Source organism: Miniopterus natalensis, chromosome X (genome assembly GCF_054644295.1).
Source record: "Miniopterus natalensis isolate mMinNat1 chromosome X, mMinNat1.hap1, whole genome shotgun sequence".
Lineage (NCBI taxonomy): Eukaryota > Metazoa > Chordata > Mammalia > Chiroptera > Miniopteridae > Miniopterus > Miniopterus natalensis.
Window position 1 is genome coordinate 33,551,750 of NC_142103.1, and position 20,923 is coordinate 33,572,672.

At 38.8% G+C, this 20,923-nt stretch overlaps 2 pseudogenes; one reads left to right on the forward strand and one right to left on the reverse strand.

Moving 5' to 3' along the window:
• The first annotated feature begins 15,237 nt into the window (after positions 1 to 15,237).
• Positions 15,238 to 15,761, forward strand: LOC148090452 (FAS-associated death domain protein pseudogene; annotated as a pseudogene).
• Positions 15,762 to 17,979: 2,218 nt separating this feature from the next.
• Positions 17,980 to 19,793, reverse strand: LOC107526901 (cationic amino acid transporter 3 pseudogene; annotated as a pseudogene).
• Positions 19,794 to 20,923: the final 1,130 nt, after the last annotated feature.

A 20,923-nucleotide genomic window follows, 5' to 3' on the forward strand; every position in this document is an offset into this window, starting at 1 on the left:
TTAGAACTTTTTTCTTTAAACAGAAAAAGTAAGGATTTAGTGGACTTCTTATCTATTTCATGTCCAGGAACATTATAATCAACTAACCAATGCCATAGGTCTGCACAGATCAGACTTCTCTGATTGCTGTTTTGACTCTGCTGTCCACTAAGGTAACCCCCTCCACCTCGGCTTTTGTGATTGAATGCCACCACTTGGCCCCTGCCACCTCAGGATTCAATTACTCCCATTGTATTTAGGTTTCACAATTCTGTGACTGCAGTTCCCACTGGAAAGTCTGGCCTAGAGAAAAGAGCAATTACAGAGATCGTCAAGGATTCTGAAGCTCCCTTCACAAATGTATTTTTCACCTTATTTGTGAAAAGTTATGTTCACCGAGTCTTCCCAGTGTGGGTGGTTAGGCCTTAAATATTTTTAAGGATTTAGTGTAGAAGATTAAAATATCTTCAGAATGTCTGGAAATGCTATATATCACATTCACAAACATATTAACAATAAGAAGAGCTCATAGTACTTTTTAAAAATGTTGCCGAGTGTACAATAAAATTGTACATAATATTCTCACCCTAAATAGGATTTTATAATTTAAAAAAAGAAGGGATTAATTTTTAGGAAAATACTTTGTGTATAAGCATAGTGCTCCCAATCTTAATCCCATTACGAACACAAAAGGAAAGTGGATGTATGGTGCTATATAACATTTTAGACCTGCTCTTATTTGGGATGATTTTCAAAATGTTAATGTTTAGTGCCCAGCTGGTGTGGCTAAGTGGATTGGGCATTGTCCCCTGCACTAAGAGGCCACCTATTTGATTCCCCGTCAGGGCACATGCCCTGGTTGTGGGCTTGATCCCCATAGGGGCGTGCAGGAGGCAGCCAATCGATGTTTCTTTCTCATCTATGTTTCTATCTCTCCCACTCCCTTCCTCTCTCGCTAAAATCAGTAAAAACTTTTTTTAAAAAAAGTTTTGTTTGAAAAAAATTAGGATCTGTTATTTGCAAATTACATATCTGCTTCCCTGATACAATGCTTATCTCACATTATCATTATTACCCCCTAAGTAGTTAAGGACACTTAGTGTGGGAATAGACCAGTTCTAAGTGTAATTAGCAAGCAAAACTACTTCAAAATCTATCGATGTTTCTCTCTCTCCCTCCCCCTCTCCCTTTTTTCTCTCTAAAATCAATAAAAACGTACCTTAAAACAATACTTCAAAATCTTTTGGGGATTGAAGGAAGATGATTTCAAAGACTAGTGCTCAATGCCTCTGGCTAAGTGTTTCTGGGATGTCAAATTAAACAGACTAGAGTGTTTCTTTCTGAATGGAAAATTGCAGGAGTTATACTGTTCACTTATAGATTTATGACATTTCATGTGGAAAACATTTTATATTGAAAAGAAAATGAAAAGTTGCTAATATGTTCAGAGAACTAACCACTTAACTTTATAAAAATGATGTTTGTTTTCCTGATCACAAAACATTTAAAAAGTACATGAAGAACAAAGTGGGAAATTAATATTATCTTTCACCACTTAGAAATAACTTATTGATATGTGTAGTCTTCTATCTTTTTTTCCTTTAAATATATTTATGTTTCATAAAATTAGATTGTAATATATATCATTCATAAAAGTGCTCACTTAATGTCACCTGTATATTTTCACATGTATTTAATATTCCATCTCACTCTTCTGAATGTTTATATGATAATCCATTGCATAGCGGTACCCAATTTTATTCATTTTTCCCTTGCATACTTAAGTTTCTTCTAAGTTTATTTAAAAATTAGTATTATAAATAGCATTGCAATAAATATCCTCAAAGATAGATTCATGATGAATCCAATTTAATAAGTTCTTAGAGTTGGGCTGCTCAGTCAATGAAGGGTATGTGCTTTTAAAATACACACACATACACACACACACACACACATGCAAACACACACATGGTAGCCAAATTTTCGGGGAGGTTGTCAGAATTTACACTCTTTTCAGAAGATGAAAATATCTAATTTCTCATATCTTTTACATCATTGGTGTTTAATATCCTCATTAATCTTTATCAATCCCATATTTAAAAAATCTCAATAAATAACTTTTTGGTTACTTGTGAGTTGGACATTTTGTATACTGACTTGCCATTTTTGTTTCTCTTCTTGTAAATTAATAGTTAACATCATTTGTTTATTTTCTATTGGTATATGTATGTTGTAAGTTCTTTCTCATTCAAATGTTAAATCTGGAGTTCATTTTTGTGTATGCTGCATAGAAGAAATTTATTTTTTTCTCAAATTTTTGACTAGTAAATTTTAATATTCATCTATGATGTTTGCCTTAGTAGAGGAAGAACAAGAGATGCTGTGTTACTATGGATATTTAAATGATACAAAATATGAAAGGTAAGGTATACTGAAATGTCATTTAAGTGACTCTACAGTAAGGCCCATATTCTCTACTGTTTTCAAAATATTTTCTTAAAATATCCCATCATTTTATTTTATTATTTATTTTTTATTTTTTAATTGATTTTTAGTGAGAGAGGAAGGGAGAGGGATAGGGAGAGAGAGAAACATCGATATGAGAGAGAAACATTGATCAATTGCCTCTAGTATGTGCCCCAACCAGAGATGGAACCCACAACCTGGGTATGTGCCCTGACCAAGATTTGAACTGGTGACCCTTCAGTGCACAGGATGGCACTCAACCAACTGAGCCAAACCAAGCAAGGCCCCATCATTTTACATGATTGATATTAATTTACTTTGTAGTTGACTTGACTTAGATTTCTCTGGTCCAAACAGGAATTTAGAATGTTTATTGCCACAGAACTTTCTCTATAATAAGACTTTTGCTGGTGTTTCAAAATTAAGCTTAAAATTTATTTTACTTTGTTCTTCCAAAAATAACCTTTATGGCTTCATTAAGAATTCTGTAATCATTATGCCAAACCAACAAAAAGTAAAAGGGAGTATTAATTTCAGAAGAGTTTCACTGAAATGTAAGCATTTTATCTTAATGAAGTAACTGGTATCTCTTCGATGATACTTTTTTACAAAAACAAAAACTCCAAGTAACTTAAACAGTACAGAAATTTGTGGAAAATTTTCATGTGCTTAGTACATTTCATGGTGTAGAGTAGGTTAGGTTTTTAACAAATATTGTTGAATTATTGGATAAGAGGTACATGTACTGAGGAGCCACTCTTTTATTACCATATGACTGATCCTGTAACTAATTGTACAAAGCATAATCTTTCTGCAAAACCCTAAAAGGTTTATCAAGTAATAGTACTTGCTTTGCTTTTGAGATAGTACTAAGACAACGATGTTGATAAAAAGACCCCTAGATCCAAGGATGCACTTCCAGAGTTAGAGGTGCTGATATTTCCAATATACAGTTTGTATAAGAAAGAAAGAATGATTCCCAGGGTTCTAATTAACAAATTAATGGCCTATGGTTTCTTCACAAGGAGTAGATTCTAAGACTATTAGAAGCTAAAAGTCATTATTTCGATCAACTAATTAGTAAAAGAGCTATGGTGACTCTTTTAAACAGGTGACATTCTCTGTTCCAGACAGCCATATGTCCTACATTCTCATATGCTCAATGCTAAAATGCAGCTGCCTTCAAGGCTTAGAGATGGGTCATGAGTCCACATAAAATCAACTGAATTCACTATGCAGTTTGAATCATCCATTCACCCCGTGCTGTTCTGCTCCAGTCAACGAAAGTGTTTGCATATCAAATGAGACAATACACTGAATTGAATGTGTTTGAGGTTACCATTTTGAAAAGGGTTACATCTTAATTCAATGGTATACATGAATTTGGGTTTACAGATGTAAATTCTAAAGAAAAACTTAGTTTTTAAAAATTATATATCTGATACTTTTAGTTTTCTGAAAGCTGCGGTGAACACGCTTTAAGGTAGGCCCACTGAGGCCAAATTCTTTGTGTCCACACCGTAATGGAACCCCCTTAACTTGAGTGGGAGTAAAACTTGTGACTTCCTCTAACAAAATATGATAAAAATGATGGTATGTCACTCTTGTAGCATTCTATTATATAAGATTCAGTATTGCTGGCAGATCTGTTCTCTCTTTGTTGCTGGCTTTGGAAAAGCCAGGTGCCTTGAATTTTACAATTGATAAAAAATGGATTCGCCCAACAGTCTAAGGAAACTTGAAAGCTGGTCTTGATCCAGTTGAGTCTCTTACAAGAACCCTGCTCTGGCTGACACCTTGAATGCAGCCATGTGAGACCCTAAGAAGATGGCCCAGCTAAGCCATATCTGAACTACTGGCCACTACAAAAAGTGATATAATAAATGTGTATTATGTAAGCCTTTGAGTTTAAGGTAATTTGTATGCAGCATAGAAAATTAGTACTGAAGGGTCTGGTGCTTATTAGTGAACATATATTAAATACGCAGAAGGCCTTGCAAAAATATGGAACATGTTAAAGACTAAAGATATTGTAGCTGAGAGTACTTTCTAAAAGGAATAGTGCTCCTATGACATATTATTATTTTTCTGCTTTATAACCTAAGTTTTTCAATTGACAGAGTTCCTTTATTGTCTTGTCAGCAGAGCAGGAAAATAAAATTTTAGCACCTTCGCAAAGCATGATTTAAACTCCCGAAACTTAGTTTTTAATAAATGTTGTCTTTCAGGGATCATTATACCCTCACAAAATATTTCAAGTGATTCTTCTTAACACTTTAATAAAAACTTTATTGAATTCTTCTAAGAATCACACAACATTCTAAATTATAAAACTTATATATATTAAATTATAAATTATAATTAAAATGATAAATTATTTATAATAATACATAATGATTATATAATATAAATTATAAAACTCATATGTATTTTTAAGACTACATGGAGGTGAGTTTTAAGGATTTCCAAGCCTGATGATTCACACACTAAAAAAGTACCCTGCTGAATTATAAAACAATGAGTTGACTAATAATACCTTTTAAAAACACACCATACATTCAATTACATGCTGTTAAAATTAAGAGATACTTTCAGAGGCAATGTATGAGCCACATAGGAAATACGCTCTTTATATTTGAAGCTTATTTTTATTCAGAAAAGGTGTTACCTAGTTAAATCATCTACCTTTTCTATCTAATATTCACGACACTGTAAATATAGGGTTATTTTAAAGATCATACATAATTTCTGAAGGTAAAAAAAAATCTCTCATGGTTAAAAACACGAGGTATGGTGTTTGAAGATAATTGCAAAGGACAGGTTCCTTAACTATTGTCAATATCATCAAAATAGTTATATTAATAAAATACATAACAGGTGTTTCAACTTTAAACTTATAGTTTACTAAATTGTTCATATTTCTATCTCATTTGATCTTTCAGAATCTTATGTAGTGTTTTCTAGAATTATCCCCAATCCATACATGAGGAAACTAATTTGGAGTGATCACATGACTTCCCTGAAGTTTCAGTGCAGTAAAACAGGTCTTTGAAGAGCATTACAGTGTTCTTTCCACAATACCACAGCTGCCTCTAAATTTGTTTTAAAATAACCTGTGAAATTATGTTAAGTCAAAAGTTCTTTGGTTTCAGTCATACTTGGATTGTTGTGTGGCTTTGGGCAATAGCAATAATAATAACAAGACTAACAACATTTATAAAGAACTTCCAGGCATTGTTTTAAGTGCTTTACATATGGTAACTCATTTAATCTCCATAATAAATACATGAAATAACATATATTTTTTTATCATCTCCATCTTGTAGATGATAAACCGAAGCACAAAGAGGTTAAAGAACTTGCCCAAGGTGATAAAGGCATGGCTTTTATTATAGCTTATTTCCAGAAGTTATTATAATTTAACCCAACATTATACTTTACTACATGAGCCTTAATTGCCTCAACTCTAAAACTGGGATAAAGTTTCTCCATAAACTATTGGAAAAAATGAAGCAGAGATATCTTCATGATCTCTGCTAAGCTTCCAGGACCTGGCACATAGTAAATATTTAGTAAATGTTAGCTTCCCTCCTCTCAAACATTAAATTGGACACCAATAGCCCTGGCCAGTTGGTTGGGCGTCACCTCAGGCACCGAAATGTTGCCGGTTCCATTCCTGGTCAAGGCCACATGCCCAGGTTTTGGGCTTGAACCTCGGTAGGGGGCATGCAGGAGGGAGCTGCTCCATGTTTGGCTCTCACATTGATGTTTCTCTCTCTCTTCCTCTCCCATCTGCTCTCTCTAAAAAGGAAATCAATTAAAAAAATATATTTTGAAAAATTGACACTAACAGAAACAGAAAAAATTATTTGGGGAATCTTGAAAGATCTCATGTACTCTAAAGTAGCTCTTTTACTTGATTATCAGAACGTGTTTCTTCCTTTCTGAAAATCTGGAAATGTTCCTCAAACACTGATGTTGTTGGCCCATGAGTCATAGTTTGAATAGTGAGGCATTAGACCGCAAATATAGGATGTTTGTTTTCACAGTAACACTAATATGACTTCATCTTAAAATGAATAAGAAGGGCGGCCCTCTAGGGAGGGAAGTGATGGAGGACAGGGAAGCCTCAAGAAGGTACAGGGAAAGCATATTCTTGGACTCTGAGGCAGAGCGCTTAGGCTTTAGGAATCGGGACCTGACAGTGGAAATACTGGCTGGAGAGAAATCTTGAGATGGAGAGAGATGTCAAAATGGTGATTCTGGTGAATGCCAAACTGAACTGCTTCACCTTTTTGTCTGTGAAAAATTTCTACTTTTGCCCAGCTGGGCGTGGCTCAGCGAGTGAGCATTGACCTGGGATCCAGGAGATAGGGGTTCGATTCCCGGTCAGGGCACAGGCCCGGGTTGCGGGCTCGATCCCCAGCAGGGGGCGTGCGGGAGGCAGCCGATCAGTGACTCTCTCATATTGATGTTTCTCTCTCCCTCTCCCCCTCCTTTCCTCTCTCTGAAATCAATAAAGATATGCTTAAAAAAAAAATTCAAAAAAAAAAAATTCCACTTTTGCCTGGCCAGCGTGGCTCAGCGGGTGAGCACCGACCTGGGATCCAGAAGATTGAGGTTCGATTCCCGGTCAGGGCACAGGCCCGGGTTGCGGGCTCGATCCCCAGCAGGGGGCGCACAGGAGGCAGCGAATCCATGACTCTCTCATCATTGATGTTTCTCTCTCTCTCCCTCTCCCTTACTCTCTGAAATCAATAAAGATATATTTGAAAAACACACACAAACAAAAAACAACCCCCAAAATCTTGGATATCTCTTAAAAGCCAGGAACTATCTCAAATTCAGTAGAAAATTGAATTCATATCAATATTTGCTCTGAGACATATGAAACTGGAAAATGTAGAGTCCAGTTTCTGTCTAGTTAAATATAAAGTGGCAAATATATTTAGGGGATATATTGTTAAAAGATAAATTGAGGTATATCAAAAAAATTAAAAGTTAATTTGAACAGAAATCAATTTGAATTGGGCAACTTCAAACAGGAAGTGGGTAGAAGTGCTCACCAAGCCAGAGCTCGGGGAGAACCTTTATTTATAGAGAAAAAGCAGAAGGAAAATAAATTATTGGTTGGCCAATTTTCATTTTAGATCTCCAACGAACGTGAAGTTCTAAGTGTTGGTGGGAGCTTTTTTTAAATTGGGAAATGTAGATCCAAAGTTCAAGTCTCTGAAGTTTGTCCACTGTCTGGATAGTGAGCAGGACCTGCTATGGCTCCTTCCAAGGAGGCTCAAGGACAAGTTTTGTTCTTAGTGGTATAAAGTTCGAAATGTTGTTTTGGAGAGTCATAGCCATATATTTGAGGAAACTAGAAAAATTCAGGATCCAGTCCATTTACAGGTATATAGCAAAACCTCAAAGACAATGAACAGAACTACAATCTGGTATCCAAAGCAATATTATGGTTTTCTGTGGAAACATAGTTTTTTCTCTACAATTACCCTATTTCTATTAAAGACAGTCATAATAAGACTAATTTATTTGCAAAATAAGTCTGTTCTCATTACATTTGGTCTAATAATTGGCACAAGTGCAGCAAGAATAAAGATCGACCATATAGGCACTTTTAAAGTCTGCTTTGCTGGAATTTTTCATAAGGAATCTTAGATTGGACTTTTAAACCTTTTCCAGGCTAAAAAGCCAAGCCAAGGACCTACCATTCGATTCTGTCTGGAATACCTATAGATTTGCATTAATTCCTGTGGTTTTTTTTGTTTGTTTTTTTTCTTGAGGTTCCTGGACTTTCCAAGAAATGACCTTCTTTACTCTCCTGGTAAGACTGCCAGGAGCTCTGTGAGCAAGCTACCAGGCTTGGTTTTCAAAAGGATTTATTGGCTGTATAAAGTCAACCTTAGTTCCCCCGAAACTGCCTGATAATATCTTATCTTATGCATATCCTCAAACATGGCATTTCTGTCAAAGCCTTTGTGATATGACTGATGTTTCCAATTGTGTCCTGTTGTAAGAAGAGCAGATGCAGATTCTTAATTAACTTATCTAAATAACTATATGGCTGTGAAATTTAGAATACTCAATGCATTTCTGAATTCTGCAAGAATCTGATGTGAAGAAAACGTAAATATTTCAATTCTGTTGACAAAGGTATACTTTATAAAGTTGGTGTAAGTCACGGATTTAAAAAGTTTCTTAAACCTGGGAAAGAAAATATTAAAAAACTAGCAATGTTTCAGAGAGAGAGCTGTAAACAATTATAATTATCCTCAGCAGTTCATTCAATTTCAAATAATTCATTCCTGTTCTGCCTGAATCCAGTTTTTCCATTAGTTCTGGGAATTCTTACCCAGTTCTTCTTTATGATCTTCAAGTTGTTGGACACTTGTATTCTAGAGCACTTGTCAGAGTCCTTTCCATGAATTGTTCTAAAGAAAAAGCACTTTTGTAAAAGCATCAGAGTAAAACAACTGTCTGTAAAGACAAAAAGATGTAAAAAAAATGGCCATGGCTAAAGATCTGCTGAGCCCTCGTTTGGTAGGAAAATGTAGCAGTTATATCTGTGATGCGCAGCAGTTTAAGAAAACAAAGTATTGACAAGTTTCTATGAACTTCAAACAATTTCTGGGATACCTATATTAGTAATATATGTCATACATGTATAACCTAAGAAACTTTCTCATCACTTCTTGTTTGATAATGCTTTCTACATAATTTAATATGCCAAATAAACCTAATTAGCTTAAGATCTCAATTTACAAGATAAGAGACAAGTTCTTTGAGATTTTCCGGAGCCCCTCTGGGAAAATCTCAAAGTTACTTTGAAGTAAAAATGACTCCATTTAGAATTTGATTTTGGAAAGTTGTCAAAAAGTGTTGAAAAGTTTAAACATTTGACTCAATAGGATCAAAGATCATTAGGAATTAACACTTGATTATCTATTTAACCAAAGTGTCAATAGGAGACTTAAAGGCAAATACTGAAGGTTACACAGTTGTGAGCAAAACTTAGCTCTTCTAATGTTGAGAAGACTGTTTGCCCAAGTAATGAAAGTCCCCACAAAAACAACTCTGAGCACTGAAAATCATTTTGGTAAAACACAAAATCTTTGCTTTTGAGGCAGATTACTTGAAAGGTAAAGACAAACCTTTCACAATCTCTTATCACAGAGCAGACCAGTAGTCTAACAAAATTTTGTCTTTTTAACAGAGAAAAAAATTCTAATTTTCCACCAGTGTACTTTTGATATTAAGATTCATTTTTTAAAAAAAAAAATCTTAAATAAATGTATTCCAATCTTAGCTAGTTTAACAAGAGCCAGTATTATCTTCCTAAGATTTCTTTTCCACAGCCCTTCTATTTATTCTAGCTTTCCTCTTTTTCTATTCTGGTAAAACCAGTTCATTCTAGTGTGTAGGAAAAGGGGCCACATGCTAACCCTGACAAACTCAGGGCAGGCCTGCCTGGTGGCCTCGCAAACTCGGAGACCTAAAATAACCACAAAACATGGTCTGAAATTAAAACTTTTTAACTAGAAGCAGTCTTTGGTGGGTAGTCACACCCTAAGGCAGTATTTTTCCTTCACAAGGGTTAATTTTCACCTTAACTAAGCCTGTCCTTTGTCTTTTGCATCTGGGCTAACATACCTGATTAACGAGGGCCTTTGCAAAACAAAGTAATTTCCCCTTTTTCTGGGCCCTCAATGCAACAGGGCAGAGACCAGGGATCTTATTGTTATTGATGTCTTGTTAACTGTTGACTCTTCACTATCCTGAACCACTAGTGTAAAAGAAGCGTGTGTCTAGCATTTTACTTTCTACCCAACCCCAGGGGTCCCACTTTGCTTTCTCCCACCTCCCTGATCCACCACCGATGGATTTCATGTCACCCACGGCTGGCTTCCCCTTTGTAACCTATAAAGCCAGTCTCCGGAGCATTATCTCAATACCTCCAGGTTTTGGATTCCCGACAATTGTCGACAGTTTGGCTCAAATAAACTCACAAAAATCCTTCGCAGGTTTGAATGTTTCTTATGTTAACCCTACTTTAAAGACAGAATTATTCTCTCTCTCTCTCTCTCTCTCTCTCTCTCTCTCTCTCTTAACAAAATCAATGTCTACTTACCCTTCTGTTACTGAGTTTTCTGGTCAACCCGATTCTTGTCTCGTGGAGTTAAAGAGTAAATTAATGGACAATTCGAGAAGTAAGGGAAAGCAGAAGTCTATTGAAGGAGGGACAAAAGCTCCCCCCCACAGAGAGAGGGGTACCCAACATGGAATTGAGGGACCTTCTTTGTCTAGGGGTTGTATCCACCTGATTGTCGTTCTATCGGTTATTTTGAAAGATTCTGCCCTGGCCACATCCCATTACTTTAACCCTCTGCTCCCCGCCTTAGTCTCCCACCGTCCGGGTTCAATTTCTTTCTTTTTCTCCCTGCGGTCGCCCCGAGCTGCCTGCCGGATGCCCTGACCCCATGTCCCTTAACTGCCTATTCAAATTCTAACTCTTCACTTTCTTATATAAAAAAAAATTCATATTCTTCCTTTCTTACCTACTTTTCACACACAGATGTTTTCTTTCACCCTAAAATAGTTTCAATTACATATATTGATTAGCATTCTTTACCCTTAGAATCCTTAATTTCTAGTGAAAACTAAGAGCTAAGCAATTGTGCACTGTTATTACACATGCATTCCGGGGATTGGCAAGTTTATGAATACATTTCATAATTTACGGCAGTATATTTTTTTCTTAGACTAAATTTTTAGAGGGGCAGAAAACCTGTTTACTGATAGACCCAAATATTTTTAGTTCAGCTGTAATAAGAAGCAAAAGGCAGATAAATCTATGATTACTAATGAATGTTTCAATATTTTACCTTATTTGAAAATGATGTAGATATTCAATGAATATCCAGTATTGAACTTTAGTATAATTTTAAGGTTTCGAGATACCAAAGAGATTGCAAAACCTATTTTTAAGTATACATACCATAAAACCGAATATTTAAAAGTTTATTTTTTTAAACATTTATCTTACATCTAATTTACCTGTGTGTTGTTTTTTTTTAAAAAAATATATCTTTATTGATTTCAGAGAGAGGAAGGGAGAGGGAGAGAGAGAGAGAAACATCAACGATGAGAGAGTCATGGATCGGCTGCCTCCCGCACGCCCCCTGCTGGGGATCGAGCCCGAAACCCTGGCCTGTGCCCTGACCGGGAATCGAACCCCGATCGCCTGGATCCTAGGTTGACGCTCAACCGCTGAGCCACCTCCGGCCTGGCTACCTGTTCTTAATAACTGTGTTTGGCTTATTCTCAAAAATTTTATGAGCGATTAAACAAAGAATCATCATCTTATTTTTTTGCTATTAAATTGTGTAAGCAATAACAGTAACTTATGACTAGTACACCCCAATAAAATGGAAGTTGTATGTCTGTATTTTATTTAATAATAACTCTGAAAACGTGCTTATTTTAACTAAATCAACAAACAAACTAGCTTATATTTACCGATGTATATCCTAGATCATGTTAACTTGAAAAACATTTGGGTTAGTTTTTATATTTCTGAGAATATACTGAATTTATATGTGCCTGTTTTTCTTTAAGCCAATTAAGTAGAGCTCTTTACAAATTAATTCTGGCAATACTGATGGGGGCACTTATAATGTCCAAAGATTGAGCACCTGAATTAATCTGAAATATAACTATATTACTTATAAAATTGTAGAACACATATACTTGTGTGAGCAGGGATTTAAGTTTTTTTTCCTCAGGCTTCTTTCTCCTGGGCCTTTGCACTCTGCACTCCCCTTGATCCTGGACTGAGGCAGTTAAGGAGGTGGCGCAGCTGTGAACCTTGGGTTAAGTTATCACCTTATCGAGACCAAGACGCATGGCCTGGCGACCTGAAAATGAGTCAAGACATCATCTTATAGAAACATCGCCAGGTGACCGAGATCAAAAGAATGACTTCCAGGACTACACGTAGCTGCACTCCATTCCCAGCCTCAGTTGGCCCCATATAACCCGATCCCTCAGGCCACTCGTAAAGGCAAGGTTTTGGATGCACATAGGCTCCCTGTCTTCTTGGTTGGTGGCCTTCTCAATAAATGCCTTAGGTGATTCGACCCTGCCTCTGTTGAACTGGACACAGTGACAGGCGGCCGGAGCCTCACCTGGGTTTCCAGGTAACAATACCATCTGGAAGTAAAAATATCAGACAGATAAATTAAGGTTACCTACTCAGGTAAATAAAACTTTTTACTAATATTTGCGGGCAAGGCTTTTAAGATTTTTCATACACCTAATTTCCAAATAGCTTCTCTTTATTCTGACAAGCATTACATCTCTGAAGTCTGCATCTCAAGATTTGGCTCTGGGTTCTGAGAGACCAGATAAAACGTTTACATCTGAAAGAAACAGAAAAAGAATGGAAATTTCTCCAAGAAAAGCTTTTCGTTGCTAAATCCAGATAGTTTACAATATCTGCAAGCTTTTTGAAATAAATAGTAAAGTAAAAGGAACCAAAGTTCTGCTAACCTAAATCTGTCTTTCGGGATATTGCTATTTAAGCTGGTTACTAAGAAATAAAAGACTCAGAAAGAACTTTTGACCCTCCCCCCTTTCCCGCCTAAGAAATTCAGGAAGGGACCCTTAGCATAATCACCACAGCATTAGACAGGAAGACTCCAAGCAGGAGCATGTTTAGGAGATTACCCCCATGTCTCACTGTTTCTGGGTTTCTCAGCAAAAATTTACCTGCCATGTATGTCTGCTTTTTCTCATACCTGTAAAATTCTTACTTCCCTTATCATCTTAACCCCCTACCCCATCTTTCTCCCTTGTCCAAAATGACATACATGCCCACCTTTACCTCACTGTCTTTGGAATTTTCATGCTCATGTGAATTGCCCATGCACATGTATTCAAATTTTATTTTCTCTTGTTACTCTATCTATGCTAATTTGATTATTAGCCCATCTACAGGAACTTAGAAGGTTGGAGAAAAAGTATCTTTTTAAGCCCCCAAAGTTTTGGCAAGCCAGCCAGGAGAATTCACTGGTTGGGACACTGCTAGCTCCCTGGACTCTGAGGGCTGTATCCTTTGTAACTTCATGGATACGTTTTGCTTCCTTGGTTAAGCTGTAAAAAGGCTTATGTGCTTGAGTCACTATTGAAATTATACTGTCACTGGCTAGGCTTTTAATACTTTTAATTAAAAACAACATAAATTGAAAATCTTTAGGGAGTTCTCGTACTGGTATAATAACTAGCCATTAAGATGCACTTACTAAGATAGAATGACAGAAAGTAGAACAAAAATCAAAGTCCACTCAGAACTTCCATTTTTTTTTTTTTATGTTCAGGTATTTGCAAATAGTGTAAAAAATTAGAACATTGAAAGAACAATTGTCCAGAACTTAAGAAGAAAATTAAAAAAAAAAAAAGAATGTAAAGAAATATAACTAGTCTTAAGCATTAGAATTTCTTATTTTAGCTTTGTGGGCCTTACAAATGTTTATACAAATGTTAAGTTAATTAAGGAGAGAACTGGAAGAGACAAAAGGGAAAATCAAGAGATTTCCCATCAAGGTGGAAATTTTTAAAAGATTATTGAGATATAAGATTATGAGAACTGGTATATTTTAATAGGTTTTAAAGAATTTAATAACTGATCAAAATTTGGCAAAATTGGAAGCTGATTTTTCAAAATCTAATAGAAATTTTTTTAAAACGGGACTGAGAAACAGGAATTTCTCTGCTGGGCACATACCCAGGAGAAGTCAAGATGAGGCGGGAGGAGGTGCTCGTTCTACTATGAGGCATGTGCAGCAGGAGCCAAGACGGCAGCCATAAAGGGGAGCAGTCTAATCTGGGAGAAAGGCCAGATTGGTTAGGAAAAACTAGAGGAGCCTGTGAGGGATTAGGAAAGAGATTGGTCAGTTTGAAAGAAAGCCAGCCCGAGGTAATATAAACAAAGCTTATCAAAGGCCTCTGTGGGTAGCATGGCTTGTTCCTGTGCTCACCCATTCGTCTGCATGTTCTTTCCCCATGACAGCTGCACAGGCCCAAGCATGGGCTTCGAGTGTGGGCCCAAGTGCCCACCCGGGTACCATAATGCACAACCGGAGGGGTCACAGTGGGGAACAGAGATTAAGCTAGCTGCGTGGGGACAGAGACTGAACTGGACTGAGCTTTGGCATGGACTAAACTGATGACACAGAATTTCTAGATCCTGGCCCTTCTTCTGGACCAGGCTGGACTTCTTCCACAGTGGACCAGACAGAGGTGACACACCGGGAACCTGGGGACAGCCTTTTATTTCTACCCCAAGGAACCTTACCACTACACTACATCCCCCCATGAGTGGGTCATCGAAATGTTTTCTGAGTGACTCCATGGACTAGCTTTATTTTCACCAGCAACAATAGATGGTCATTAAATGTCTAGATTCTTTTTGGATGACATAAAGTTATGAAACATAGTTGCTAGCTAAGTCTAAGTTAACCTATTTTGGCTTCTTATTATAGAGAAACTAAAAGATATGTGGAAAGAAATTATATGTTTTTGGTAATAGAAGATATAAGGTGTGGAAATCCATTTTTGAGAAAATTAAAATAAAGTGGTTTGTCCTAAAGTTCGTCTTTTCTGAGTAAATAAGAGACAATATAAGGAGAGATGAAGAACATTGTAAGAGGCTGGGGTGATGGGCTGGGTTAGGGGTCAAGCAGAAAGATCACAGAGCCTACCTGTAGGCCACCAAGGCCTGCCATCATGGACAAGTCTCTGGTGTTGCTATACTCGATGTCACCTAGCTTTTTGAGTGGCACATTGACAAGTTCCTATGCCAGGGCCTTGTAGGCAAGAGGAAGTTGGAGTATGTGCAGAGCAGCCTCAACCTTTTCTCCTTGCTGTTCAAGTTAAATGAGCTGGTTCCTGAGCACACAGAACTGCTGTGTGAGCTGCTAGCCTTCTCACAGAGCCAAGACCTGCTGTGGCTCCTGGATGACTCTGAGGCACATGCAGCCAGCCAGGCGTGTAGGAGAAGCAAGACCTGAGTGCAGCATTTGACATCATATGTGATCATGTGGGGAATGACTGGAGAAGACTGGCTCCTCCATTTAAAGTGTCTGACACCAAGATCAATGCCGTCAAGGTCAAATATCCTTAGACCCTGACAGAACAGCTCAGGTAGTCACTGAGAGTCTAAAATAGCACCCAGGGCAAGTATGCTCAGGGCCTGGCAGCTGAACCTGGTGGCAGACCTCATGGAGAATGGAAATGGGAGGAGTACCTGAGCTGTGTGCCTAATGGCCCTGGACTGAGAAGCACCTACCTCTGGAGCCGTCTGATGATCCAGCTGCTCTTCTCTGTGGGAATGAGGGTGTCTGCACAGTCTGAACTTTGGTTACCACAATTGAGATTGACCAAGTGCCTTCCTTGTGTTGTTAGCGCTGTGAAGAGTTATCAGTGAGCCAAGATGAAGATTTATCAGTGAGCCAAGATGAGGGACCCCAAGGCTCGCAGAGCCACAGACTGGCTTCTCATTCAAACTGGCATTTATAGAGCGCTTACTCTGTTCCATGCAGGGCTTTAGGCACCATACAGATACTCCCAGGTGAGGAAGATTCCGGGGTGTCCCCACTAAATGAGTTCCTACAGGAGGAAGTTTTGGAACCCTGTCCAGAGCATAGAATAAATCTGTAAACATTAGTGGTTATTATCATTATGATTCTACAGGTGAGGAAATGAGCGCAGAGTTAAGCTGCTAGAGGAAGATCGGAATAGTAATAGAAGAGCCAAGGATGGAGATAATGGTGTTCACTTCCAGGGCCCATGCTATAACCACAGGGTCATTCTGCCACCCCCACAGTTACCTAGAGGTGTTGAGGCCATCAGCTTAGACCTGTATAAGAGGGCAGATGACATGGGGGAGACGCGCCCTGACAGGCTTTGGGAGACCTGCTGCACTCATTCTCCACCTTGTGGCCCTTGAGTGAAGAGAGTCTCCTTTGAGGTTTGCAAAGTAGATACAGTAGGCTTGTGAGGATGAACTGAGGTTAATGGCTGCTAAGTGCTCAGAGGCGGTTTGCACAGCAAGCACTCTTGAAATATTAGTTCTTAGAAATATTATGATCCCTGTGATCCTAGTCTGTTACTATTTAGCATCAAAACCACTATCTTTCTGATAACAGATTTGTCAAGGGAGCTGGATCTTGTAATTTTACAAAGTAATCTCTCTTCCTGCTTCTAAGATAATCCTATTCAAACAGACGCCTTTACAGTTGAAAAGCAATCATACAGTACCAATACATGTTCCTATTACAGAAGTTAAACTACAAACCTTCCCATCCCCATCCACTTTTTAAGGCCTTGGGAGCTAAGAAAAATATTTTGTGAAGAAAAATAATTTTTGTGAGAATAAGAAAAATATTTCATGACATGAGAAAATTATATGAAATTCAAATTTCATTGTCTATAAAGTTTTATTGTAACTTTATTTAAATTAGAGTTAAGGGCCTGTAGGGGAAATTCTCACTTCCTATCACTCATAGTAAATTACCTCATGTGGGAATTTCCACAGGAAGATGTTTTCTTACTCTACTGTACCAGCGGGAAGGACGATCTCCTTCCCATTAATCAACCAATAAAGCACCACTATACTGCAAACCCCCAGGTTCCTCCAATGGACTCTTTGCTTAGACAGCCCCTCTGAACTCCTCTGTGCCTTCCTCTAAGTTCCCCTCTTTTGTTCTCTGGATTTGTGCATGGTTCGCCATTAGACTGAATGTCCCAAACTGCAATTCCTTGTTCCTAAATAAACTCTTTTCACTGGAGAAATATCCGATTATTTGTTTAAGGTCAACAGAACACAGCAATGCTCAATAGTTAATATATTGTCTATGGCTCTATCTGGGCTACAAGGGCAAAGTTGAGTAGTTGCTTTAGAGACCATAAGATCTGCAAAATCTAAAATGTTTACTGTATTACTCTTTTAAAAAAATGTTTGCCAAATGCTATTCTATTAGACAGGATTTGGCCTACAAATGGTTGAATATTCAAAGTTATATTCAAAATACCGAGACACTCAGTATCATAAATTATTATTTCTAAGCCTTGATATAGTAGCATACAAAGGCAATATGAAAAATGCCAACTATAATATAACTGGTTCTTGTAAGGCTCAAATATATCCATTCCTAGACTTGATGTAATTATATTTGTTGAAACACACTCTCTAGCTTGTTTATTTTTTTAATTTAAAATTTTTTTATTGTTCTAGTTTCTTTTAATATTTTTTTAAAGCCAGTACACAGCTACAGACACAATAAAAAAGTATACAAGTTTTAAAAAAGAAGACAAGAAACAGCAAAAACACATCTTTCACTCCACAAAGCAGAGCTCTTTTAGTGTTTTCCTACCAACACCCCATTGGAGGCCTAGGGCTCTCTGTGTGGTCAGGAGTTCCCTCCATTATTGTGTGGGGACACCAGACAGCATTCAGATGTGATGACATCAAATCAAATCTGCATGGGCACTGCCGAGATCAAAGTCTGTAGTTTGGGCCCTGGACTTGAAGTGGGATTCACCACTCTTAACCTCTTCCAGGCTGTACTGGACAAAATAGCTGAAGCAGATAGCAAACCCAATTACCATCCAGAACCCAAATCGGGCCTAGGTGCCAGCTGTCATCTGCATCATAAGGTAAACAGTCACAAAGATGCTCGTTAGTGAGAGGAGAGGCAAAGCAAGTGCCTTAAAATGAAGGGGAGGGGAGCTCTGTGCTGTCTTCAGATGACTCCAGTGATCCCAGTAATGAGCATCGGGAGCAGCACAATCATTCCAGTTCACAATTGGTCTCCAGAAAGCAGAGGAATTGACCACCGGGTCAGCCCCAGGCCAAAATCCACTCAGTGGTAGAGCGAGCAGTGAGGAACAAAGGTAGGGAACTGGGCCAGAGAGGAGAGTGGGGGTGTTGTTGAGTGAACAAAATAGTGCCCGTGAAGCCAGCTGTTCTGTTTCAGGCACCATCTCCTCCTGCAACTCCAGTTCATCTCCCTCAGTTCTCATCTCTTGGCCAGGCTGATACCTGAACACAAATAGATACCAAGGCGTAAGCAAGCAGGGTCCCAACTGACATGACATCCACAAGATCAGCAAGTTCAAAGAGGAACGCCATTAATGCTGTGATAATTCCAGGGACCACAGTGGCTATGATGGGTGTGTGTGTGCCGCTGTGGAACCTGGAAAAGACATGGAACAGGAAGCCATCCTTCACCATTGCATGGATCACCTGAAGCATGGAGAACATAGAGACCAAGAAGCTGGGAGAAAGAGCACAGAGGGATCCAATAGCCACAATATAGCGGGCAGGGACCCATCCAGCTTGGAGAAATGCCTTAAACAAGGGGCTCACAGGTTAAATCTGATAGTGAGGCATCCTTAGCTTGAATGCTGAAGGAACATCAACATATGCCAATGAGAAGACACAGTGAAATCCCAACTGCCACAGGGATGGAATGCTAGGGATTCTGGACGTCTTCCCCAGTGGTAGCAATACAGCCGAAACCAACAAATGCATAGAAACAGGTAGCTGCTCCACTGGGAGTCCCTCGGTGCCATAATGCACAAATTCTCCCGAGCAAGCTATGGGTGTCATTGAGTCCAGCCATGGCCAGTCTGTGGTCCTCGTCTGTGAGCTTCCAGTTGTACATTTCCCCTTTAATGAAGCCAGGGGCGATGACAAAACTGAGAACCAAAAGGTACGCCGCTGTGACTGCTTTGGGAACCAAGGCCGACTCGTTAGCTCCCAGAGCCGGCAACCAGTGAACAAGAACATAAGGCCCAAAGCACAGAAGTCTGGATATTCTGGGAGGACATCTCCATGAGATGCTCCTCTGCAGAGTCTGAGAGATGTGGTTCTCAATCAGGTTCTCAAAAGCTGAGCTTCAGGCCCGGGGTACACTGGCTGAACCGATGACATAGGAGAGGATGAGGTTCTACCCTGTGGTGAAGGCTCAGGGTTCCCCCACAGTGACACAGCTGTAGAGATATGCAGAGCCAGACTCGGGAACCCAGGCACCAAGCTTCACATAGCACAGCCCAGCCAACACTGAAGCTAGAACGGCCACCAAACAGCAGATCATAATGGATGGTCCTGCTTATTTTTGGCCACCTCGCCAGGCAGGACATACACCCCTGCACCCAATGTGCTGCCTACACCCAGGGCCATTAAATCCATCTGGCAAGGGGAGTCTGGCCATGCCTGGCTCCAGTGTATACCTGTGTGCCAGTGTATGACCAAATTTGCAAAGTTTCTGCAATGGCATTCTAGCCAGAATTGAAGAGGATGCCAGGGTCAAGGAGCAGTTAGTGTTGAGGCGGACTCAGCAAGGCTGGGTTAAGCCAAGTTGGCTAGGGGTGCCGAATTCAGCTGCTGGGGCTTCAAAGCTGCTGCTTCTCCCTCGCTTGCTTTAAAATGCAGGCAGTTCTCACTTTGAGTCCACAAGCTAAAACTGTGCAAAGCAATCTCAGTCTATGGGATTAACAATCTATTATTATTTTATGACCTTAAAGTTCGTCAAAATATTAAACTCCCTGGATGTTGGTTATAAATGTAAACAGCAACAACAACAACAAAAAAAAGTAAAGCCCAGGCCAGTGTGGCTCAGTTGGTTGGAAAGTCATTCCTTGCACCAAAGGTTGTGGGTTTGATTCCTGGTCACAGCATATACCTAGGTTTGGGGTTCAGTCTCGGTTGGGACACTTAGGAGAGGCAGCCAATCAATGTTTTTCTCTCACATCTATGTTTCTCTTTCTCTCTCTCTTCTCTCTTTCCCTCTCTCCCCTTTTTCTCTGTCTGAAATCAATTAAAAAGAAAAAACATGTCCTCGGGTGAGGATTAAAATAGTAAAATATTTAAAACATTGAAAATTATAGTGTTTTATTTCTGTATAAAAATGTATCAAGAGTAGTTTGAGCAGTGCTTGCTTGCTTTTCATTGTACAATTTACCATGTGGAGTGAGCACCTTTCCTATGCCTTGGCAAATCATCACACTCCTTTCTAAGACTGGATCAGTTTCCAAAATTTTATCCATTGTGCTTTCTTTTTTTTCTTTCTTTCTTTTTTTTATTTTTATATCTTTATTGATTTCAGAGAGAGGAAGGGAGAGGGAGAGAGAGAGAAACATCAATGATGAGAGAGTCATTGATCGGCTGCCTCCCGCACGCCCCCTGCTGGGGATCGAGCCCGCAACCCGGGCCTATGTCCTGACCAGGAATCGAACCCCGATCACCTGGATCCTAGGTTGATGCTCAGCCGCTGAGCCACACCCGGCTGGGCCATTGTGCTTTCAATGGCCTGAAATATCTCTGAGAGTTCGTCCTATGTGAAGTCTTCAACCTGCATTGCTTCCTGTGAGACATGTTCATCCTTTACCATACAACAACTTTCCTCAC